Consider the following 26,591-nt stretch of genomic DNA (forward strand, 5'->3'; position numbering starts at 1 on the left):
ATAGTAATGGCATTTTTCACAGAACTAGAAGAAATAATCCTAAAATTTATATGAAAACACAAAGACCATGAATAGCCAAAACAATCTTGATAAAGAAGATCAGAGCTGGAGAAATCACACGTCCTGACTTCAGACTATACTGCAAAGCTACAGTAAGCTAAACACTATGGTACTGGCACAAAAATATACACATAGATCGGTGGAACAAAATAGAGAGCCCAGAAATAAATCTACATACTTATGGTAAATTAATCTATGACAAAGAAGACAAGAATATACAATAGAGAAATTATAGTACCTAACAAGTAGTGCTAGGAAAACTGGACAGCTACATGTAAAAAAATAAATTAGAATATTTTCACACACCATATACAGAAATAAAGGCAAAATGGATTAAAAACCTAAATGTACAACTGGTAACCATGAAAATCCTATTAGAAAACATAGCAGAACACCCTTTGACATAAATCATAGTAATATTTAGGGGGAATCTATCTCCTAAGTCAAAGAAAACAAAGGCAAAAATAACCAAATGGGGCCAAATTAAACTTAAAAGCTTTTGCACAGCAAAGGAAAACACTGACAGAATGAAAACACAATATAAGTACTGGGAGAAAATACTTTGCAAATTATATGACAAATAAGAGGTTAATATCCAAAATATATAAACAGGACATAAAACTCAACATGAAAAAAACTAACAACCCTATTAAAAATGAGCAGAAGACCTGAATAGATGTTTTTCCCAAGAAGACATAAGGATGGCTAACTGGCACATGTAAAGATGCTTAACATCTCTAATCAACAAGGAAATGCAAATCACAACCACAATGAGATATACCTTCATACTTGCCAGAATGGCTACCATCAAAAAGGCCATAAATAACAAATTGTTGGCAAGGATGTGGAGAAATCAAAATCCTTGTACACTGTTGGTGGGAATGTAAATTGGTGCAGTCACTGTGGAAAAAAGTATGGTGGTCCTTAAAACACTAAAAATAAAACTATGATGCAACAATTCCATTCTTGTGTATATATATAAGAAAATGAAAACATTAACTGAAAAAGGAATATGCACCCCAGTGTCATAGAAATATTATTCACAATAGCCAAGTTATGGAAGTAACCTAAGTGTCCATCAACAGATGAATGGATAAAGGAGATGTGGTATATATATATATATATATATATATATATATATATATATATATATATATATATATATATAATGGAATACTACTCATCCCTAAAAAGGGATGAAATATTGCCATTTGCAGCAACATGGATGGCCTTGGAGGGCATTATTCTAAACGAAACAAGTCATGCAGAGAAAGACAAATACTTTATGGTATCACGTATACATGAAATCTAAGAAATATAGCAAACTAGTGAATATTTTAAAAAGATGCAGGCTCACAGATATGGAGAAAAACTAGTGCTTAGCAGAAGAAAGAGGGAAGTGGGGAGGGACAAAATAGAGGTAGGTGATAAAAGACACAATCTACTATGTATAAAATAAGTAAGCTGCAAGAATATATTGTAGAGTACAGGAAATATAGTCAATATTTTAAAATAACTATAAAAGACATATAGCCATTAAAAATTGTCAATCAACAATAAAAAAGAAAGAATAAAAAGTGTTCTGGAGATGGATGATAGTCATAGTTGTCCCACAATGTGAATATACTTAGTGCTACTGAACTCTCCACTTGAAAATGGTTAAAATGGTAATTTTTATAAGTATATCTTACCACAATAAAATATCCATATCTCTACATAGAATATTGCCACAACCTGCTATTTTTTACTCAAGAATGTATTGTGAGAATATTTTTTAAGACACACAAGAAGTTAAGATGGCGGAGGAGTAGGAAGATGTGGAGTTCAGCTCTCTCCACAGATGTATCAGGAATACATCTATAGATGCAACAATTCTCACAGAACACTGGCTGAACACTAGCAGAAGTCCTTGGACACTGAAAAGAACTATAAAGTTCCCTGCATAACTGGGTAGGATGAAAAAAAGAAGGGCAAAGGAGAAGGAGAGGAAGCAGAACAAGACCTGCACCCTGGGGCGAGGGAGCTGAAGCAGAGGAGAGAGTCCCGAATCTGGGGAAACCCCCTCTCCAATGGGGAAATCACTTGGGACAGAAATGAAGCATTTGAGGCTGTCAGAGGAGGGTGAAGTGGCCGACCTGTGGCAGATGGGACAGAGTGAGAACTACACAGATGGTCCGTACCATGGCCCTATGTGCCCCAGATGGATAGTTGTGTTCACAGGTGTGCAAGGAAGCTGGGAGCTGGAGTGTGGGGATTGGAGAACATGCCCGGGCAAGAACTGCTACTGGCTGTGGGAAGACAGACTGAGGGGACTGGAGGGTGGAAATCCACAGCAAGGAATGCCTATGGGGGAAGACAGGACTGTCATGGAAGCAAGGCACTACTGCTGAGTTACTTGCATGGGGTGGAGCCACTACTGTAGCATCTCTCTCCCCACACACCAGTGCCTGCCGATGGATGATAAAGGAAGCCCTCTCAGAGCTGACCCTCACATGCTGGTCATTGGGCTATAAAAAATAAGCCCTCGGGGTGGAGGGGAAGATGGCAGAAGAGTAAGACGTGGAGATCACCTTCCTCTCCACAGATACACCAGAAATACATCTACACGTGGAGCAACTCCTACAGAACACCTACTGAATGCTGGCAGAAGACCTCAGACCTCCCAAAAGGCAAGAAACTCCCCACGTACCTGGGTAGGGCAAAAGAAAAAAAGAGAAAACAGAGACAAAAGAATTGGGATGGCACCTGCACCAGTGGGAGGGAGCTGTGAAGGAGGAAAGGTTTCCACACAATAGGAAGCACCTTCACGGTCGGAGACTGTGGGAGGCGGAGGGGGGAGCTTCGGAGCCGCAGAGGAGAGCACAGCAACAGGGGTGCAGAGGGCAAAGTGGGGAGATTCCCGCACAGAGGATCAGTGCTGACCACCACTCACTAGCCCGAGAGGCTTGTCTGCTCACCTGCCGGGGCAGCAGGGCTGCGAGCTGAGGCTCGGGCTTTTGTTGGATCACAGGGAGAGGACTGGGGTTGGCTGCATGAACACAGCCTGAAGGGGTTAGTGCACCACGGCTAGCTGGGAGGGAGTCCGGGAAAAGGTCTGGAGCTGCCCAAGGGGCAAGAAACTTTTTCTTCCCTCTTTGTTTCCTGGTGTGCGAGGAGAGGGGTTTAAGAGCGCTGCTTAAAGGAACTCCAGAGATGGGCGTGAGCTGCGGCTAAAAACGTGGACCCCAGAGACGGGCGTGAGTCACGGGTAAAAGCGCGAAACCCAGAGATGGGCATGAGCCGCGGCTAAAAGCGCGGACACCAGAGATGGGCGTGAGCCGCGGCTAAAAGCACGGACCCCAGAGACGGGCGGGAGACGCTAAGGCTGCTGCTGCTGCCACCAAGGGGCCTGTGTGCGAGCATAGATCACTATCCACACCCCTCTTCCGGGAAGCCCGTGTAGTCCGCCACTGCCAGGTTCCCGGAACCCAGGAACAACTTCCCCAGGAGAACGCACGGCAGGCCTCAGGCTGGTGCGACGTCATGCTGGCCTCTGCCGCTGCAGGCCCGCACTGCACACCGTGCCTCTCCCTCCCTCTCTCCGGCCTGAGTGCACCAGAACCCCCGAATCAGCGGCTCCTTTAACCCCGTCCTGTCCAAGCAAAAAACAGACGCCCTCCAGTGACCTACATGCAGAGGTGGGGCCAAATCCAAAGCTGAGCCACTGTGAGCTGTGAGATAAAAGAAGAGAAAGGGAAATCTCTCCTAGCAGCCTCAGAAGCAGTGGATTAAAGCTCCACAATCAACTTGATGTACCCTGCAACTGTGGAATATATGAATAGACAATGAATCATCCCAAATTGAGGAGGTGGACTTCGAGAGCAAGATTTATGATTTTTTCCCCTTTTCCTGTTTTTGTGAGTGTGTATGTGTATGCTTCTGTGTGAGATATTATCTGTATAGCTTTGCTTCCACCATTTGTCCTAGGATTCTATCCGTCCTTTTTTTAAATTTTTTTTCTTAATAATTAATTTTAATAACTTTATTATACTTTACCTTCTTTCTTTCTTTCTTTCTTTCTTTCTTTCTTTCTTTCTTTCTTTCTTTCTTCCTACTTCTACTAAATCTTTCTCTCTAATTTTTGTCCCTTTTATTCTGAGCCGTACGGATGAAAGGCTCTTGGTGCTGCAGCCAGGAGTCAGTGCTGTGCCTCTGAGGTGGGAGAGCCAACTTCAGGACACTGGTCAACAAGAGACCTCCCAGCTCCACATAATATCAAATGGTGAAAATCTCCCAGAGATCTCCATCTCAACACCAGCACCCAGCTTCACTCAACGACCATCAAGCTACAGTGCTGGACAACCTTTGCCAAACAACTAGCAAAACAGGAACACAACCCCACCCATTAGCAGAGAGTCTGCCTAAAATCATAATAAGTCCACAGACACCCCAAAACACACTACCAGACATGGACCTGCCCACTACAGAGACAAGATCCAGCCTCATCCACCAGAACACAGGCACTAATCCCCTCCACCAGGAAGCCTACACAACCTAGTGAACCAACCTTAGCCACTGGAGACATACATAAAAAACAACGGGAACTACGAACCTGCAGTCTGCAAAAAGGAGACCCCAAACACAGTAAGATAAGGAAAATGAGAAGAAAGGAAAACACACAGCAAATGAAGGAGCAAGATAAAAATGCACCAGACCTAACAAAGGAAGAGGACATAGGCAGTCTACCTGAAAAACAATTCAGAATAATGATAGTAAAGATGATCCAAAATCTTGGAAATAGAATGGACAAAATGCAAGAACAGTTAACAAGGACCTAGAAGAACTAAAGATGAAACAAACAATGATGAACAACACAAAAAAAGAAATTAACAATACTCTAGAAGGGGGTAATAGCAGAATAACAGGCAGAAGAATGGATAAGTGACCTGGAAGATAAAATAGTGGAAATAACTACTGCAGAGCAGAATAAAGAAAAAAGAATGAAAAGAACTGAGGATAGTCTCAGACACCTCTGGGACAACATTAAATGCACCAACATTCGAATTATAGAGGTTCCAGAAGAAGAAGAGAAAAAGAAAGGGACTGAGAAAATATTTGAAGAGATTATAGTTGAAAACTTCCCTAATATGGGAAAGGAAATAGTTAGTCAAGTCCAGGAAGCACAGAGAGTACCATACAGGATAAATCCAAGGAGAAATATGCCAAGACACATATTAATCAAACTGCCAAAAATTAAATACAAAGAAAGCATATTAAAAACAGCAAGGGAGGGCTTCCCTGGTGGCGCAGTGGTTCAGAGTCCGCCTGCCAATGCAGGGGACGCGTGTTCGTGCCCCCGGTCCGGTAGGATCCCACGTGCCGCGGGGCGGCTGGGCCCGTGAGTCATGGCCGCTGGGCCGGCGCGTCCGGAGCCTGTGCTCCGCGACGGGAGAGGCCACAACAGTGAGAGGCCCGTGTACCGCAAAAAAAAAAAAAAAAAAAAAAAAAAAAAAAAAAAAAACAGCAAGGGAAAAACAACAAATAACACATAAGGGAATCCCCATGAGGTTAATAGCTGATCTCTCAGCAGAAACTCTGCAAGCCAGAAGGGAGTGGCAGGACATACTGAAAGTAATGAAGGAGAAAAACCTGCAACCAAGATTACTCTACCCATCAAGGATCTCATTCAGATTTAATGGAGAAATTAAAACGTTTACAGACAAGCAAAAGCAGAGAGGGTTCAGCACCACCAAACCAGCTTTACAACAAATGCTAACGGAACTTCTCTAGGAAAGAAAAACAAGAGCAGGAAAAGACCTACAATAAAGAACCCAAAACAATTTACAAAATGGGAATAGGAGCATACATATCGATAATTACCTTACATGTAAATGGACTAAATGCTCCCACCAAAAGACACAGATTGGCTGAATGGATACAAAAACAAGGCCCATACATATGCTGTCTACAAGAGATCCACTTCAGACCTACAGACACATAAGACTGAAAGTAAGGGGATGGAAAATGATAGTCCATGCAAATGGAAACCAAAAGAAAGCTGGAGTAGCAATTCTCATATCAGACAAAATAGCCTTTAAAATAAAGACAATTAGAAGAGACAAAGAAGGACACTACATAATGATCAAGGGATCGATCCAAGAAGAAGATATAAAAATTGTAAATATTTATGCACTCAACATAGGAGCACCTCAATACATAAGGCAAATACTAACAGCCATAAAACGGGAAAACGACAGTAACACATTCATAGTAGGGGACTTGAATACCCCAATTTCAACAATGGACAGATCATCATACATTAAACAAGATAGACTTAATCCAAAAACAACAGAATACACATTTTTCTCAAGTGCTCAAGGAACATTCTCCAGGATAGATCATATCTTGGGTCACAAATCAAGCCTTGGATATTTTAAGAAAATTGAAATTGTATCAAGTATCTTTTCTGACCAAAACGCCATGAGACTAGCTATCAAATACAGGAAAAGATTTGTAAAAAATACAAACACATGGAGGCTAAACAATACACTACTTAATAACGAAGTGATCACTGAAGAAATCAAAGAGGAAATACAAAATACCTAGAAACAAATGACAATGAAGACACAACGACCCAAAACCTATGGGATGCAGCAAAAGCAGTTCTAAGAGGGAAGTTTATAGCAATAAAAGCCCACCTTAAGAAGCAGGAAACATCTCGAATAAACAATCTAACCTTGCACCTAAAGCAATTAGAGAAAGAAGAACAAAAAAACCCCAAAGTTAGCAGAAGGAAAGAAATCATAAGGAACAGATCAGAAATAAATTAAAAAGAAATGAAGGAAATGATAGCAAAGATCAATAAAACTGAAACCTAAACCTGGTTTTTTGAGAAGATAAACAAAATAGATAAACCATTAGCCAGCCTCATCAAGAAAATAACGGAGAAGACTCAAATCAATAGAATTAGAAATGAAAAAGGAGATGTAATAACTGACACTGCAGAAATACAAAAGATAATGAGAGATTACTACAAGCAACTCTATGCCAATAAAATGGACAACCTGGAAGAAACAGACAAATTCTTAGAAATGCACAACCTGCCAAGACGGAATCAGGAAGAAATAGAAAATATGAACAGACCAATCACAAGCACTGAAATTGAAACTGTGATTAAAAATCGTCCAACAAACAAAATCCCAGGACCAGTTGGCTTCACAGGCGAATTCTATGAAATATTTAGAGAAGAGTTAACACCTATTCTTCTCAAACTCTTCCAAAATATAGCAGAGGGAGGAACACTCTCAAATTCCTTCTACGAGGCCACCATCCCCCTGATACCAAAACCAGACAAGGATGTCACAAAGAAAGAAAACTACAGGCCAATATCACTGATGAACATAGATGCAAAAATCCTCAACAAAATACTAGCAAACAGAATCCAACAGCACATTAAAAGGATCATACACCATGATCAAGTGGGGTCTATTCCAGGATGCAAGGATTTTTCAATATACGCAAATCTATCAATGTGATAAACCATATTAACAAACTGAAGGAGAAAAACCGTATGATCATCTAAATAGATGCAGAGAAAGCATTTGACAATATTCAACACCGATTTATGATAAAAACCCTGCAGAAAGTAGGAATAGAGGGACCTTTCCTCAACATAATAAAGGCCATATATGACAAGCCCACAGCCAACATCATACTCAATGGTGAAAAACTGAAAGTATTTCCACTAAGATCAGGAACAAGACAATGTTGCCCACTCTCACCACTCTTATTCAACATAGTTCTGGAAGGTTTAGGCACAGCAATCAGAGAAGAAAAGAAAATAAAAGGAATCCAAATCGGAAAAGAAGAAGTAAAGCTGTCACAGTTTGCAGATGACATGATACTATACATAGAGACCTAAGCATGCTACCAGTAGTCTACTAGAGCTAATCAATGAATTTGGTAAAGTAACAGGATACAAAATTAATACACAGAAATCTCTGACATTCCTATACACTAATGATGAAAAATCTGAAAGTGAAATAAAGGAAACCATCCCACTTACCATTGCAACAAAAAGAATAAAATATTTAGGAATAAACCTACATAAGGAGACAAAAGTCCTGTATGCAGAATATTATAAGACAGTGATGAAAGAAATGAAAGATGATACAAATAGATGGAGAGATATACGATGTTCTTGGATTGGAAGAATCAACATTGTGGAAATGACTCTACTACCCAAAGCAATCTATAGGTTCAATACAATCCCTATCAAACTACCACTGGCATTTTTCACAGAACTAGAACAAAAAATTTCACAATTTGTATGGAAGCACAAAAGACCCAAATAGCCAAAGCAATCTTGAGAACGAAAAACGGAGCTAGACGAATCAGGCTCCCTGTCTTCAGACTAAACTACAAAGCTACAGTAATCAAGACAGTATGGTACTTGCACAAAAACAGAAAGATAGATCAATGGAACAGGATAGAAAGCCCAGAGTAAACCCACGCACATATGGTCACCTTATCTTCAATAAAGGAGGCAGGAATGTACAGTGGAGAAAGGACAGCCTCTTCAATAAGTGGTGCTGGGAAAACTGGACAGGTACATATAAAAGTATGAGATTAGATCACTCCCTAACACCATACACAAAAATAAGCTCAAAGTGGATTAAAGACCTAAATGTAAGGCCAGAAAGTATCAAACTCTTAGAGGAAAATATAAGCAGAACACTCTATGACATTAATCACAGCAAGATCGTTTTTGACCCACCTCCTAGAGAAATGGAATTAGAAACAAAAATAAACAAATGGGACCTAATGAATCTTCAAAGCTTTTGCACAGCAAAGGAAACCATAAACAAGACCAAAAGACAACCCTGAGAATGGGAGAAAATATTTGCAAATGAAGCAACTGACAAAGGATTAACTTCCAAAATTTAGAAGCAGCTCATGCAGCTCAATAACAAAAAAGCAAACAACCCAATACAAAAATGGGCAGAAGACCTAAATAGACATTTCTCCAAAGATATACAGACTTTCAACAAACACATGAAAGAATGCTCAACATCATTAATCATTAGAGAAATGCAAATCAAAACTACAATGAGATATCATCTCACACCAGTCAGAATGGCCATCATCAAAAAATCTAGAAACAATAAATGCTGCAGAGGGTGTGGAGAAAAGGGAACACTCTTGCACTGCTGGTGGGAATGTGAATTGGTTCAGCCACTATGGAGAACAGTATGGAGGTTCCTTAGAAAACTACAAGTAGAACTACCATATGACCCAGCAATCCCACTACTGTGCATATACCCTGAGAAAACCAAAATTCAAAAAGAGTCATGTAACAAAATGTTCATTGCAGCTCTATTTATGATAGCCCGGAGATGGAAACAACCTAAGTACCCATCATTGGATGAATGCATAAAGAAGATGTGGCACATATATTCAATGGAATATTACTCAGCTATAAAAAGAAACGAAATTGAGCTATTTGTGATGAGGTGGATAGACCTAGAGTCTGTCATACAGAGTGAAGTAAGTCAGAAAGAGAAAGACAAATACTGTATGCTAACACATATATATGGAATTTAAGAAAAAAAATGTCATGAAGAACCTAGGAGTAAGTCAGGAATAAAGACACAGACCTACTGGAGAACGGACTTGAGGATATGGGGAGGGGGAAGGGTGAGCTGTGACAGGGTGAGAGAGAGGCATGGACATATATACACTAACAAACATAAGGTAGATAGCCAGTGGGAAGCAGCCGCATTGCACAGGGATATCTGCTCGGTGCTTTGTGACTGCCTGGAGGGGTGGGATAGGGAGGGTTGGAGGGAGGGAGACGCAAGAGGGACGATATGGGGACATACGTATATGTATAACTGATTCACTTTGTTATAAATCAGAAACTAACACACCATTGTAAAGCAATTATACCCCAGTAAAGCTGTTAAAAAATAAGCCGTCTTAGGGCTGGCCTTGCGTGCCTGCTGCCTGGCACCAGAAAAAGCCCAGCCAGGACTGACCCTCATGTGCCGTACACCAGGCGCCAGAAAAGACCCTCACTAGGGCCATATCTCTTGCGCCCGTGACCTCCAGCTTCCCTGCGCATTTGGCCCCACTGGGGCTCCTTTGATCCAAGCAGCCATACAACCTCTGCACCCTGTCCTCACTGGGGCAGACGCAATAGCTCCAAGGCAGTCTCAGGACCAGAGTCCTGTGGGAGGACCACATGTAGAGTTGGGGATAAAACCAAAGCTGAATCACAGGGACGGGGCGACAAAGGAAGAGGAGTAAAAATCTTTCCATCAGCTGCACAAGCTACAAATTAAATCCCCGTGATCAGCTAGGTAGACCCTGCATCTATGGAATAGCTGAGTAGACAATGAGTGTTCCCACAAATGAAAACGGTCTAGTCTAGCTCTGGCAGCTGTGGACTTTGGGGATAAGCACACACAGGAATTGGGCGAGATCAGAGTCTGAGTGCTCCCCACAGGGCTCACACACCTCCAGAGACCAGCCCAGAGGTAGGGGAGGGCCTCTTGCGGAGGCGGAGGTGGGCTGTGGCTCAGGGCATGTGCAAGGACACTAACAACTGAGACCCCAGGGAAACATAATTATTGCTATTATTTTTATTATGTTTTGACTCATTCTGTTGTTGGTTCTGGGTTTTTGTTGTTGTTGAAGTTTTAGTATTTTTTTTAATTCCAAAGGCTAAAGTCTTTTGGAATCTTTGTGTTTTATAGTATATTTTTTAAAGTATATTTCTATTTTTACTTTGTTTTTCTGTTGTTCTCTGCTCTTTTCCCAGCTACATCACTGCTGCTTTTATGCTTGCTTCCAGACATCCTTGACTTGAAATAAAGGTACTTGACTACTGTACTCTATACACCACTGTACCATACACAAAAGCACAACAACTTGTAGAGGCTGCACTCACGTGACAATATATGCCAGACACATGAACTAACTTATGTGATTGGACAAGAAAATGCACATTTGCATCTTCGAAAGTTTGCAACTTGAAAGTTTGCTTGTAGGGGATTTACTGTATATTTTGCCTGGTATGAGTTTTGCTATCCCAAGATTCCTTGCCATTTCCACTTGTATTAAATTTCTTTTTTCATCTCCTCACTCTCAATCTGTGTGTGTCATTAGCTCTGTAGTGCATTTCTTATAAGCAGCATATCAGTAGGTCTTTTTTAATCCTTTCAACCACCAGATATTTCCAACATCTGTCATATATGAGTCTGGTTCTGATGCTTGCTCAAGCTTTTAAAACTATATATTTTATCATTTAGTATGCCTTCCAATTTTTGCATACAACAATGCATTACATACTAGGCAAAAGGAACTGAAGTAAATAGAATTTTAGTGTGAGGTTTTATGTTTATCTGGCTGGAAGTTAGGCTGTGTTTAGTGTTTGTAGTAGTTTTAGGTGTTAGATATTAAAATTTCCTCTCATGTCTTATATATTTTTTGGCATTTGTTATTTTTACTTTTACCTAGAGATTTCTTTCTAAATAAGGCCTACAATGTGCAGTTCTATCAGTTTTATCTCCCTATGGTTACACAGGAGTCCTGCTGATTTTGGGGAAGAGAAAAATATTCTATAGTTCTTTCATTTGGTGTCAATCTTTTAGTGTCCCTGGACTATGACCTTTGCAGGTACTTAGTTTTTTTCATTTTTTTTTTTGTTTGTTTGTTTTTTGTGGTATGTGGGCCTCTCACTGTTGTGGTCTCTCCCGTTGCGGAGCACAGGCTCCAGATGCGCAGGCTCAGCAGCCATGGCTCACAGGCCCAGCCACTCTGCAGCTTGTGGGATCTTCCCGGACCGGGGCACGAACCCCTGTCCCTTGCATCGGCAGGCGGACTCTCAAACACTACGCCACCAGGGAAGCCCGGTACTTAGTTTTTTATAACTTTGATGACATAGGAAAGCTAGAGGGACCTGGAATTTGGTACTTATCTTATCCCATGTAGCAGGCCAGAAGGGGCTGGAGTTGGGTATTTCCCTTTCTTTAGGAAAGTTAAACTCTGTTAAAACCTGAATTGGAAAATTAAACTCTGTTAATACCCCAGTATGCTAGGTTCTGGTAAAATAGCTCACTTGAGAGAAGGCTTAGGTAAAAAGAATGGAATATTCAGCATAGACTTCAAAATGGCTACTTTTCCCCTCACCTTGCCAGGAGCACAGGATTTGTTTCCTATTCTTCTCTATGAGAACCTGATAGTGCTGCTAAAGGTGAAACCAACAAATGTGTGGGACCTCTCTAAAACTGGACCCTGATGGAGTTTTGAAATCTCAAAATTGCCCACACTGAGCTTCCTTCAATTTGTCAACTGTAGTTTAAGTTTTGTTACCTTGGTACTGGTTTCTGCAGAGGTTTTTTCTCCTGGGTTTCTACCCTGGTAAGTTGTACTTCTGTGTGTCTGCCTTTCTCTCTTTCTAATTTGGAGGGCTATGATTATCCATATAAACACACTTCTCTGATGGATCAAAGAGTTGTCTGTTTTCAGTTTGCTTAGCTTTTACTTTTTGTGAGGACAAGAGCAATGACATCAAAGCTCCTTACATGCTGGACTGGAACCTGGATGTCTTCTATTTGCCTATGTATAGTTACAATCATTTCTTTCCTTTCCCCCCATATTTAACTCCTGGAAATCACTAATATGTGTATTTTCTGTTCATAGAATGTCTTTTGACCATTTTTATGGTAGGTCTACTGGTAACACATTCTCTTACTCTCCCTTCCTCTGAAAATGTATTGAATTCCTCTTCATGTATGAAGGATATAGGATTCTGGGTTGACAGTTATTTTCTTTTTGCTCATGAAATATATTGTGTCTTTTAATTTTAGCTTCCATGATTTCTCATGAGAAATCTTTCATTCAATTTTTTTTCCTCTAGGTCTGAGCAGATGAATGGATAAAGAAGATGTGGTATGTATTTTCAATGGAGTATTACTCAGCCATAAAAAACAATGAAATAATGCCATTTTCAGTGACATGGTTGTACCTAGAGATTATCAGACTAAGTGACATGTCAGACAGAGAAAGACGAATATCACATGATATCACTTATATGTGTAATCTAAAAAAAATGATACAAATGAACTTATTTACAAAACAGAAACAGACTCACAGACTTTGAAAACAAATTTATGATTACCAAAGGGGAAACATGGGAGGGGAGGGATAAATTGAGCTCGGAATAAACATATGCACACTACTATATATAAAATAGATAATCAACAAGGACGTCCTGTATAACACAGGGCACTCCACTCAATACTGTGTAATAACCTATATGGGAAAAGAATCTGAAAAAAAAATATATGTATATGTATAAATGAATCACTTTGCTGTACACCTGAAACTAACACAACATTGTAAATCAACTACACTACAAAATAATTTTTTTTAAAAAAGGAAAAGAAAAAAATTTAAAAGTATTTTTCTTTCCAATTTTTATTTATTTTCTTTTTCCTTGCTGATTATTTCTTGTCTGTGGCTTTCTATTGTTTACTTTTTGAAGGGTGTTAATAATTGCTCTTTGAAGATTTGTTATAATGTCTGCTGTATAATCCTTTTCTGATAATTCTCACATCTCTAATATCTTAACTCAGTGTTAGCATCTGTTGATTTTCTTTTCTCATTCAAATTATTATTGTCTTCCTTCTTGGTATGGCAAATAGTTTTCAATTGATATTTTCAATGGATGTTGTAATGGATATTTTCATATTATGTTTGTTATAAGACTGCAAAACTATTTAAACATTATATTATAGTTGGCTTTCTTTGACACTGCTTGTCAGGGGAATGGGGATGCCAATTTGTTACTGCTATTTGGAGATTGAAGTCCAAGTTCCCATATCTACCTTTGTAGACATAAAGGGATGGTCCTCATTAGTGCTTGGTGGTGGTAGGAGTTCTCTCTCACCACATGGTATCCACTGACTGCAATGAGATTGGCCTTAAAACCAGTGGATGATGATGAGAGTCATGACTCTCCACAAGGCATGCTCTTGTATCAACCCCATGTAAAGGAGAACACTTAACTTATAATTAGGTTTCTCTCACTGTCTTCCCTAACACTGTGAGGGGCCTCTTATATTCAGTCAACTAAGATAAAAGTCTTGGCTCCCTTCTTGCCTCCTCTGATACAGCATTAGAAGGAGTGCTGGAATTTTTCACTATACACTCATGAGGGTGGAATTCTACACTCCCAACTTGGTCTTTGCTTGCATGGGTGAGTGTAACAGCACAGTTTATTGGGGTTGTCTTGGTGGACTACTGTTATCATTCTAACTTTTATGTTACTCTAGGTTGCCCCTTTCCTAGCACCTTGCCTAGAGATAACAGGGTTCTGTTGGGGCTCTTTTGTCTGTTTCCTTTTATGTTGTCACACTCCACATCTGGGATATATAAGGCAAAAAAGGAAACCCCAAAACTCACCTCCAGGTCATCCTTAGCTGGTTTAACTTCTCTCCATCTTTCAGGATATTTTAATAGTGGTTTTATGTATAGCATCCAAGATTTTTTGTTGTATTTAATGAGAGGAATGTGGAACATAGTCTACTGCATCTTTCCAGAAGCAGAAGTCTCCAGTTCCATATTTTTGTTAATTGAAATATAATTTATGTACCATTTAAATTATACAATTCAGTGATTTTTAGTATATTTATAATATGGTGCAAGCATATTGTAAATATATTAAATTTTCACTGAAAATGTACTGAATTTCAGCACATTTAATTACTACAAAAAGAAACCCATTACCTATCATTCACCATTTCTTCTTTCCTCAGACTCTGCAACCACTAATTTACTTTCTATCTCTATGTATTTGTTTATTTTGGACATTTGGAATGAACAGAATCATAATAGGTGGCCTTTTGTGCATGGCATTTTTCAAGTGGCATGATGTTTTCAATGTTTATCCACATATTAGTGCTACATTGAACTGAAAAATTGAAAAACCAAGGAGGTTAAATACCTATACTTTGAAAACTATAAGATACTTTAGAAGGAAATTGAGGTGACAAAAATAAATGGAAACATATCTGGTGTGCATAGATTAGAAGAAATAATGTTAAAATGGCCATACTACCCAAAATATTTAATGCCATCCATATCAAAATATCCATGGCATTTTTCACAGAACTAGAACAAATAATCCCATAATTTATATGGAACCACAAAGGAACCTGAATTGCCAAACAATCTTGAGAAAAAAGAACAAAGCCTAGATACCATGTTTCCTGACTTCAGACTATTCTACAAAGTTAAAATAAACAAAACAGTATGCTACTGGTTCAAAACAGACACATCGCTCAAAGGAACAGAAAAGAGAGCCCAGAAATAAGTCTATGCATATATGGTCACTCTCTGACAAAGGAGGCAATAATGTACAATGGGGAAATGACAGTATCTTCACCGAGCAGTGTTGGGAAAACTAGACAACCGCATACAAAAGAATGAGATTAGAACATTTTCTCAAACCATCTTCAAAAACAAACACAACTTGGATTACAGGCCTAAGTATAAGACCGGAAACCATAAAAATCTTAAAAGACAGCATACACAGTATACTCATTGACATGTTTTAGCAATATTTTATTGAATATGTCTCCTTGGTCAAGGAAAACAAAAATAAATGAGAGCTAAGCAAACTTAAAATCTTTTGCACAGTGAAGGAAATCATCAAAAACAAAAAAATCTACAACAGGAAAAGATATATACAAATATGATGTATAATAAGGGGTTAATATCTAAGATATAAAAAGAGATTATTCAACTAAGTATTTAAAAAATCAGCCTGAACAAAAAATGGCAGAGGAATTGAATAGACATTTTAAAAAAGAAGACATACAGGTGGGCAACGGGTGCATGAAAAGATGCTCAAAATCACTAATCATCATGGAATACACATCAAAACTACTATATCTCCTCAAATCTGTCAGAATGGCTATAATTAAAAAGACAGGAAATAATAAATATTGGCAAGAATGTGAAGAAAAGGCTACTCTTTTTGTGGGAATGTAAATTGGTACAGGCACTATGGAAAAAAAGTATGGAGGTTCCCCCCAAAACTTAAAAATAGAGGATATAAAGGTAAGCAAAAGAGTAAGAAAAAATATTTGCAAACCATATACCCAACAAAAGTCTAGTGTCTAGAATATATAAAAAATTTCAAAACTCAAAAACAGAAAAAAACCCAAAGTGATCAAAATAGAACATGGGCAAAAGACATGAATAGACATTCATTAAAGAGAATATACAGATCATTAAATAGCACGTGGAAAGATGTTCATAATCATTAGCCATCAGAGAAATGCAAATTAAGACTGCAGTGAGATATTAATACAAGTATAGCAGAATGGTTAAAATTAAAAAATACTGATAACACTGAATGCTGGAGAAGATGCAGAGAAACTGGATCATTCATATATATGCTGATGGAAATGTAAAATGTTGCAGCTACTCTGTAAAACAGTTTCATAAAAAGCTAAACATGCAACCACTATATGACCCAGCAATTATACTCAGAAGCATTCATCCCAGAAAAATGAGGAGGTATGTTCACACCAAAACCTGTACATGAATGTTTCATAGCAGTTTTATTCATAATAGCCAAAAACTGGAAACAGACCAAATGACCTTCAGTGGATGCATGATTAAATAAACAGTGGGAGGGAGAGGTGGAAGATGACAGAAGAGTAAGACGTGGAGATCACCTTCCTCCCCACAGATACATCAGAAATACATCTACACATGGAACAACTCCTACAGAATACCCACTGAACGCTGGCAGAACACCTCAGATCTCCCAAAGGCAAAAAGCTCCCCACATACCTGGGTAGGACAAGAGAAAAAAAGAATAAACAGAGACAAAAGAATAAGGACAGGACCTGCACCAGTGGGAGGGAGCTGTGAAGGAGGAAATGTTTCCACACACTAGGAAGCCCCTTCACAGGCGGAGACTGTGGATGGTGGAGGGGGGAAGCTTCGGAGCCACAGAGGGGTGCACAGCAACAGGGGTGCGGGGGCAAAGCAGAGAGATTCCCGCAGAGAGGATCGGTGCCGACCACCACTCACCAGCCCGAGAGCCTTGTCTGCTCACCCGCGGGAGCAGGCGGGGCTTGGAGCTGAGTCTTGGGCTTCGGTCCGGATCGCAAGGAGAGGACTGGCGGCGTGAACACAGCCTGAAGGGGTTAGTGCACCATGGTTAGACGGGAGGGAGTCCGGGAAAAAGTCTGGACCTGCCGCAGAGGCAAGAGACTTTTTCTTCCCTCTTTGTTTCCTGGTGCACAAGGAGAGGGGATTAAGAGCGCTGCTTAAAGGAGCTCCAGAGATGGGGGAGAGCCGCAGCTATCAGCCGAGCTGGGCATGAAACGCTAAGGCCACTGCTGCGACCAACAAGAAGCCTGTCTGTGAGCATAGGTCACTACCCAAACCTCCCTTCTGGGGAGCCTGTGAAGCCCGCAACTGCCAGGGTCCCAGGACCCAGGGACAACTTCCCCAGGAGAATGCACGGTGCGCCTCAGGCTGGTGAAAGGTCTCACTGGCCTCTGCCATGGAAGGCTCACCCTGCACTCTGTGCCCCTTCCTCCCCCAGGTCTGAGTGAGCCACAGCCCCTGAATCAACAGCTCCTTTAACACCGTCCTGTCTCAGTGAAGAACAGATGCCCACCAGCGACCTACACTCACAGGCAGGGCCAAAGCCAAAGCTGAGCCCCAGGAGCTGTGTGACAAAAGAAGACAAAGGGAAATTTCTCCCAGCAGCCTCAGGAGCAGCGGACTAAATCTCTACTATCAACTTGATGTACCCTGCATCGGTGTAATACCTGAATAGATAACGAATCATCCCAAATTGAGGAGGTGGACTTTGAGAGCAAGATTTATTATATTTTCCCCTTTTAATCTTTCTGTGAGTGTGTATGTGTATGCTTCTGTGTGAGATTTTGTCTTTATAGCTTTTGGTTTCACCATTTGTCCTAGGGTCCTGTATGTGCATTTATTTATGTTTTTTACTTAAAAAATTTTTTTGTTCTTAATAATTATATTTTATTTTAATAAATTTATTTGAATTTTTCTTACCTTATTTTATTTTATCCTCCGTCGTTCTTTCTTTCATTCTTTGTACTTTTTCTCCCTTTTATTCTGAGCTGTGTGGATGAAAGGGTCTTGGTGCTGCAGCCAGCAGTCAGGGCTGTGCCTCTGAGGTGGGAGAGCCAACTTCAGGACACTGGTCCACAAGAGACCTCCCAGCTCGAGGTAATATCAAACAGTGAAAAACTCCCAGAGATCTCCATCTTAAAACCAACACCCAGATTCACTCAACGACCAGCAAGATACAGTGCTGGATACCCTATGCCAAACAACTAGCAAGACAGGAACACAACCCCACCCATTAGCAGAGAGGCTACCTAAAATCATAATAAGGCCGAGGACACCCCGAAACACACCACCAAACGTGGACCTGCACAGCAGAAAGACAAGATCCAGCCTCATCCAGCAGAACACAAGCACTAGTCCCCTCCACCAAGAAGCCTACACAATGCACTGAACCAACTTTAGCCACTGGGGACAGACACAAAAAACAACAGGAACTACGAACCTTCAGCCTGCAAAAAGGAGACCCCAAACACAGTAAGATAAGCAAAATGATAAGACAGAAAAACACACAGCAGATGAAGGAGCAAGATAAAAACCCACCAGACCTAAAAAATGAAGAGGAAAGAGGCAGTCTACCTGAAAAAGAATTCGGAATAATGATAGTAAAGATGACCCAAAATCTTGAAAATAGAATAGACAAAATGCAAGAAACAATTAACAAGGACCTAGAGGAATTAAAGAGGAAACAAGCAAAGATGAACAACACAAAAAAAGAAATTAACAATACTCTAGAAGGGAGTAATAGCAGAATAATTGAGGCAGGAGAATGAATAAGTGACCCGGAAAATAAAATAGTGGAAATAACTACTGCAGAGCAGAATAAAGAAAAAAGAAGGAAAAGAACTGAGGACAGTCTCAGAGACCTCTGGGACAACATTAAATGCACCAGCATTCGATTATAGTTGTCCCAGTAGAAGAAGAGAAAAAGAAAGTGACTGAGAAAATATTTGAAAAGATTATAGTTGAAAACTTCCCTAATATGGGAAAGCAAATAGTTAATCAAGTCCAGGAAGCACAGAGAGTCCCATACAGGATAAATCCAAGGAGAAACACGCCAAGACACATATTAATCAAACGGACAAAAAATAAATTCAAAGAAAATATATTAAAAGCAGCAAGGGAAAAACAACAAATAACACACAAGGGAATCCCCATAAGGTTAACAGCTGATTTCAGCAGGGACTCTGCAAGCCAGAAGGGACTGGCAGGACATATTTAAAGTGATGAAGGAGAAAAACCTACAACCAAGATTACTGTAGCATCAAGGATCTCATTCAGATTTGATGGAGAAATTAAAACCTTTACAGACAAGGAGAAACTCAGAGTTTTCAGCACCACCAAACCAGCTTCACAACAAATGCTAAAGGTACTTCTCTAGGCAAGAAACACAACTCAAGGAAAAGACCTACAATAACTAACCTGAAACAATTAGGAAAATGGGAAGAGGATCATACATATCGATAATTACCTTAAATGTAAATGGATTAAATGCTCCCACCAAAAGACACAGACTGGCTGAATGGATACAAAAACAAGACCCATATATATGCTGTCTACAAGAGAACCACTTCAGGCCTAGGGACACATACAGACTGAAAGGGAGGGGGTGGAAAAAGATATTCCATGCAAATGGAAGCCAAAAGAAAGCTGGAGTAGCAATTCTCATATCTGACAAAGTAGACTTTAAAATAAGGCCATTACAAGAGACAAAGAAGAACACTACATAATGATCAAGGGTTTGATCCAGAAAGAAGATATAAAAATTGTAAATATTTATGCACCCAACATAGGAGCCCCTCAGTACATAAGGCAAATACTAACAGGCACAAAGGGGAAATCAACAGTAACACAATCAAAGTAGGGGATTTTAACACCCCACTTTCAACAATGGACAGATAATCAAAAATGAAAATAAATAAGGAAACACAAGCTTTAAATGATACATTAAACAAGATGGACTTAATTGATATTTATAGGACATTCCATCCAAAAACAACAGAATACATATTTTTCTCAAGTGCTCATGGAACATTCTCAAGGATAGATCATATCTTGGGTCACAAATCAAGCCTTGGTAAATCTAAGAAAATTGAAATTGTATTAAATATATTTTCCAACCACAATGCTATGAGACTACATATCAATTACAAGAACTGATCTGTAAAAAATACAAACACATGGAGGCTAAACAACACACTACGTAATAACGAAGTGATCACTGAAGGAATCAAAGAGGATATCAAAAAATATCTAGACTTCCGGGAAGATGGCGGAAGAGTAAGACACGGAGATCGCCTTCCTCCCCACAGATACACCAGAAATACATCTATGCATGGAACAACTCCTACGGAGCACCTACTGAACGCTGGCAGAAGACCTCAGACCTCCCAAAAGGCAAGGAACCCCCCACGTACCTGGTTAGGGCAAAAGAAAAAATAAATAGAGACAAAAGGATAGGGATGGGTACTGCACCAGTGGGAGAGAGCTGTGAAGGAGGAAAAGTGTCCACACACTAGGAAGCCCCTTCACGGGCGGAGACTTCGGGTGGCGGAGTGGGGGAGCTTCGGAGGTGGAGACTGCGGGTGGCGGAGTGGGGGAACTTGGGAGCCGCGGAGGAGAGCACAGCAACAGCGGTGCGGAGGGCAAAGCGGAGAGATTCCAGCACAGAGGATGGGGCCGACCGGCACTCACCAACCGAGAGGCTTGTCTGCTTGCCCGCCGGGGCGGGTGGGGCTGGGAGCTGAGGCTCCGGCTTCTGTCAGAGCGCCGGGGAAAGGACTGAAGTTGGCGGCATGAACACAGCGTGCAGGGCGTTAGTGCACCACGGCTGGCCGGGAGGGAGTTCAGGGAAAAGTCTGGACCTGCCAAAGAGGCAAGAGACTTTTTCTTCCCTCTTTGTTTCCTGGTGCACGAGGAGAGGGTATTAAGAACGCTGCTTAAGAGAGCTCCAGAGATGGGCGCGAGCCACGGCTAAAAGTGCGGAGCCCAGAGACAGACATGAGATGCTAAGGCCGCTGCTGCCGCCACCAAGAAGCCTGTGTGCGAACACAGGTCACTATCCACACCCCCTTCCGGGGAGCCTGTGCAGCCCGCCACTGCCAGGGTCCTGGGATCCAGGGACAACTCCCCCGGGAGAACGCACGGTGCACCTCAGGCTAGCAACGTCATGCTGGTCTCTGACGCTGCAGGCCTGCCCCGCACTCCGTGACCCTCCCTCCCCCCCGGCCTGAGCGAGCCAGAGCCTCTGAATCAGCGGCTCCTTTAACTCCGTCCTGTCCGAGCAAAGAACAGACACCCTCCGGCGACCTACACGCACAGGCGGGGCCAAATCCAAAGCTGAGCACCTGGGAGCTGTGAGAACAAAGAAGAGAAAGGGAAATCTCTCCTAGCAGCCTCAGAAGCAGTGGATTAAAGCTCCACAATCAACTTGATGTACCCTGCATCTGTGGAATACATGAATAGACAACGAATCATCCCAAATTAAGGAGCCCTGTGGATGAAAGGCTCTTGGTGCTGCAGCCAGGAGTCAGTGTTGTGCTTCTGAGGTGGGAGAGCCAACTTCAGGACACTGGTCCACAAGAGACCTCCCAGCTCCACATAATATCAAACAGCGAAAATCTCCCAGAGATCTCCATCTCAATGCCAGCACCCAGCTTCACTCAACGACCAGCAAGCTACAGTGCTGGACATCCTATGCCAAACAACTAGGAAGACAGGAACACAACCCCACCCATTAGCAGAGAGGCTGCCCAAAATCATAATAAGTCTACAGACACCCCAAAACACACCACCAGACGTGGACCTGCCCAACAGAAAGACAAGATCCAGCCTCATCCACCAGAACACAGGCACTAGTACCCTCCACAAGGAAGCCTACACAACCCACTGAACCAAATTTAGCCACTGGGGACAGACACAAAAAACAACAGGAACTACGAGCCTTCAGCCTGCAAAAAGGAGACCCCAAACACAGAAAGATAAGCAAAATGAAAAGACAGAAAAACACACAGCAGATGAAGGAGCAAGATAAAAACCCACCAGACCTAACAAATGAAGAGGAAATAGGCAGTCTACCTTGAAAAGAATTCAGAATAATGATAGTAAAGATGATCCAAAATCTTGGAAATAGAATAGACAAAATGCACGAATCAGTTAACAAGGACCTAGAAGAACTAAAGATGAAACAAACAATGATGAACAACACAAAAAATGAAATGAAAAATACTCTAGATGGGATCAATAGCAGAATAACTGAGGCAGAAGAATGGATAAGTGACCTGGAAGATAAAATAGTGGAAATAACTACTGCAGAGCAGAATAAAGAAAAAAGAATGAAAAGAACTGAGGACAGTCTCAGAGACCTCTGGGACAACATTAAATGCACTAACATTCGAATTATAGGGGTTCCAGAAGAGGAAGAGAAAAAGAAAGGGACTGAGAAAATATTTCAAGAGATTATAGTTGAAAACTTCCCTAATATGGGAAAGGAAATAGTTAATCAAGTCCAGGAAGCACAGAGAGTCCCATACAGGATAAATCCAAGGAGAAATACGCCAAGACACATATTAATCAAACTGTCAAAAATTAAATACAAAGAAAACATATTAAAAGCAGCAAGGGAAAAACAACAAATAACACATAAGGGAATCCCCATAAGGTTAACAGCTGATCTTTCAGCAGAAACTCTGCAAGGCAGAATGGAGTGGCAGGACATATTGAAAGTGTTGAAGGAGAAAAACCTGCAACCAAGATTACTCTACCCAGCAAGGATCTCATTCAGATTTGATGGAGAAATTAAAACCTTTACAGACAAGCAAAGGCTGAGAGAGTTCAGCACCACCAAACCAGCTCTACAACAACTGCTAAAGGAACTTCTCTAGGCAAGAAACACAAAAGAAGGAAAAGACCTACAATAACGAACCCAAAACAATTAAGAAAATGGGAATGGGAACACACATATCGATAATTACCTTAAATGTAAATGGACTAAATGCTCCCACCAAAAGACACAGATTGGCTGAATGGATACAAAAACAAGACGCATATATTTGCTGTCTACAAAAGACCCACTTCAGACCTAGAGACACATACAGACTGAAAGTAAGGGGATGGAAAAAGGTATTTCATGCAAATGGAAACCAAAAGAAAGCTGGAGTAGCAATTCTCATATCAGACAAAATAGACTTTAAAACAAAGACTATTAGAAGAGACAAAGAAGGACACTACATAATGATCAAGGGATCGATCCAAGAAGAAGATATAACAATTGTAAATATTTATGCACCCAACATAGGAGCACCTCAATACATAAGGCAAATACTGACAGCCATAAAAGGGGAAATCGACAGTAACACATACATAGTAGGGGACTTTAACACCCCACTTTCACCAATGGACAGATGATCCAAAATGAAGATAAATAAGGAAACACAAGCTTTAAATGATACATTAAACGAGATGGACTTAATTGATATTTGTAGGACATTCCACCCAAAAACAACAGAATACACATTTTTCTCAAGTGCTCATGGAACATTCTCCAGGATAGATCATATCTTGGGTCACAAATCAAGCCTTGGTAAAGTTAAGAAAATTGAAATTGTATCAAGTATCTTTTCCGACCACAACGCTATGAGACTAGATATCAATTACAGGAAAAGATATGTAAAAAATACAAACACATGGAGGCTAAACAATACACTACTTAATAACGAAGTGATCACTGAAGAAATCAAAGAGGAAATCAAAAAATACCTAGAAACAAATGACAATGGAGACACGATGATGCAAAATCTATGGGATGCAGCAAAAGCAGTTCTAAGAGGGAAGTTTATAGCAATACAATCCTACCTTAAGAAACAGGAAACATCTCGAATAAACAACCTAACCTTGCACCTAAAGCAATTAGAGAAAGAAGAACAAAAAACCCCCAAAGTTAGCAGAAGGAAAGAAATCATAAAAATCAGATCAGAAATAAATGAAAAAGAAATGAAGGAACCGATAGCAAAGATCAATAAAACTAAAAGCTGGTTCTTTGAAAGGGTAAACAGAATTGTTAAACCATTAGCCAGACTCATCAAGAAAAAAAGGGAAAGACTCAAATCAATAGAATTAGAAATGAAAAAGGAGAAGTAACAACTGACACTGCAGAAATACAAAAGATAATGAGAGATTACTACAAGGAACTCTATGCCAATAAAATGGACAACCTGGAAGAAATGGAGAAATTCTTAGAAAGGCACAACCTGCCAAGACTGAATCAGGAAGAAATAGAAAACATGAACAGACCAATTACAAGCACTGAAATTGAAACTGTGATTAAAAATCTTCCAACAAGCAAAAGCCCAGGACCAGATGGCTTCACAGGCGAATTCTATCAAACATTTAGAGAAGAGCTATCACCTATCCTTATCAAACTCTTCCAAAATATAGCAGAGGAAGGAACACTCCCCAACTCATTCTACGAGGCCACCATCACCCTGATACCAAAACCAGACAAGGATGTCACAAAGAAAGAAAACTACAGGCCAATATCACTGCTGAACATAGATGCAAAAATTCTCAACAAAATACTAGCAAACAGAATCCAACAGCACATTAAAAGGATCTTACACCATGATCAAGTGGGGTTTATTCCAGGAATGCAAGGATTCTTCAGTATACGCAAATCAATCAACATGATACACCATATTAACAAATTGAAGGAGAAAAACCATATGATCATCTCAATAGATGCAGAGAAAGCTTTTGACAAAATTCAACACCGATTTATGATAAAAACCCTGCAGAAAGTAGGCATAGAGGGAACTTTCCTCAACATCATAAAGGCCATATATGACAAACCCACAGCCAACATCATCCTCAATGGTGAAAAACTGAAAGCATTTCCACTAAGATCAGGAACAAGACAAGGTTGCCCACTCTCACCACTCTTATTCAACATAGTTTTGGAAGTTTTAGCCACAGCAATCAGAGAAGAAAAGGAAATAGAAGGAATCCAAATCGGAAAAGAAGAAGTACAGCTGTCACTCTTTGCAGATGACATGATACTATACATAGAGAACCCTAAAGACGCTACCAGAAAACTATTAGAGGTAATCAATGAATTTGGTAAAGTAGCAGGATACAAAATTAATGCACATAAATCTCTGGCATTCCTATACACTGATGATGAAAAAAATCTGAAAGTGAAATTAACAAAACACTCCCATTTACCATTGGAACAAAAAGAATAAAATATTCAGGAATAAACCTACATAAGGAGACAAAAGAACTGTATGCAGAAAATTATAAGACCCTGATGAAAGTAATTAAAGATGGTACAAATAGATGGAGAGATATACCATGTTCTTGGATTGGAAGAACCAACATTGTGAAAATGACTCTAGTACCCAAAGCAATCTACAGATTTAATGCAATCCCTATCAAACTACGACTGCCATTTTTCACAGAAGTAGAAAAAAAAATTCACAATTTGTATGGAAACACAAAAGACCCCGAATAGCCAAAGCAATGTTGAGAACGATAAACGGAGATGGAGGAATCAGGCTCCCTGACTTCTGACTATACTACAAGGGTACAGTAATCAAGACAGTACAGTACTATCCCAAAAACAGAAATATAGATCAATGGAATAGGATAGAAAGCCCAGAGATAAACCCACGCACATATGGTCACCTTATCTTTGATGAAGGATGCAGGAATGTACAGTGGAGAAAGGACAGCCTCTTCAATAAGTGGAGCTGGAAAAACTGGACAGGTACATGTAAAAGTATGAGATTAGAACACTCCCTAACCCCATACAGAAAAATAAGCTCAGAATGGATTAAAGATCTAAATGTAAGGCCAGAAACTATCAAACTCTTAGAGGAAAACACAGGCAGAACACGCTAAGACATAAATCACAGCCAGATCCTTTTTGATCCACCTCCTAAGAAATGGAAATAAAACCAAAAATAATTCAATAGGATCTAATGAAACCTAAAGCTTTTGCACAGCAAAGGAAACCATAATGAAGACCAGAAGACAACCCTCAGAATGGGAGAAACTATTTGAAAATGAAGCAACTGACAAAGGATTAATCTCCAAAATTTACAAGCAGCTCTTGCAGCTCAGTAACAAAAAAACCAACAACGCAATCCAAACTGGGCAGAAGACCTAAATAGACATTTCTCCAAAGAAGATATACAGACTGCCAACAAACACATGAAAGAATGCTCAACATCATTAATCATTAGGGTAATGCAAATCAAAAGTACAATGAGATACCATCTCACACCTGTCAGAATGGCCATCATCAAAAAATCTAGAAAAATAAATGCAGGAGAGGGTGTGGAGAAAAGGGTACATTCTTGCATTGC

The sequence above is a fragment of the Delphinus delphis genome, chromosome X (genome assembly GCF_949987515.2).
Source record: "Delphinus delphis chromosome X, mDelDel1.2, whole genome shotgun sequence".
Lineage (NCBI taxonomy): Eukaryota > Metazoa > Chordata > Mammalia > Artiodactyla > Delphinidae > Delphinus > Delphinus delphis.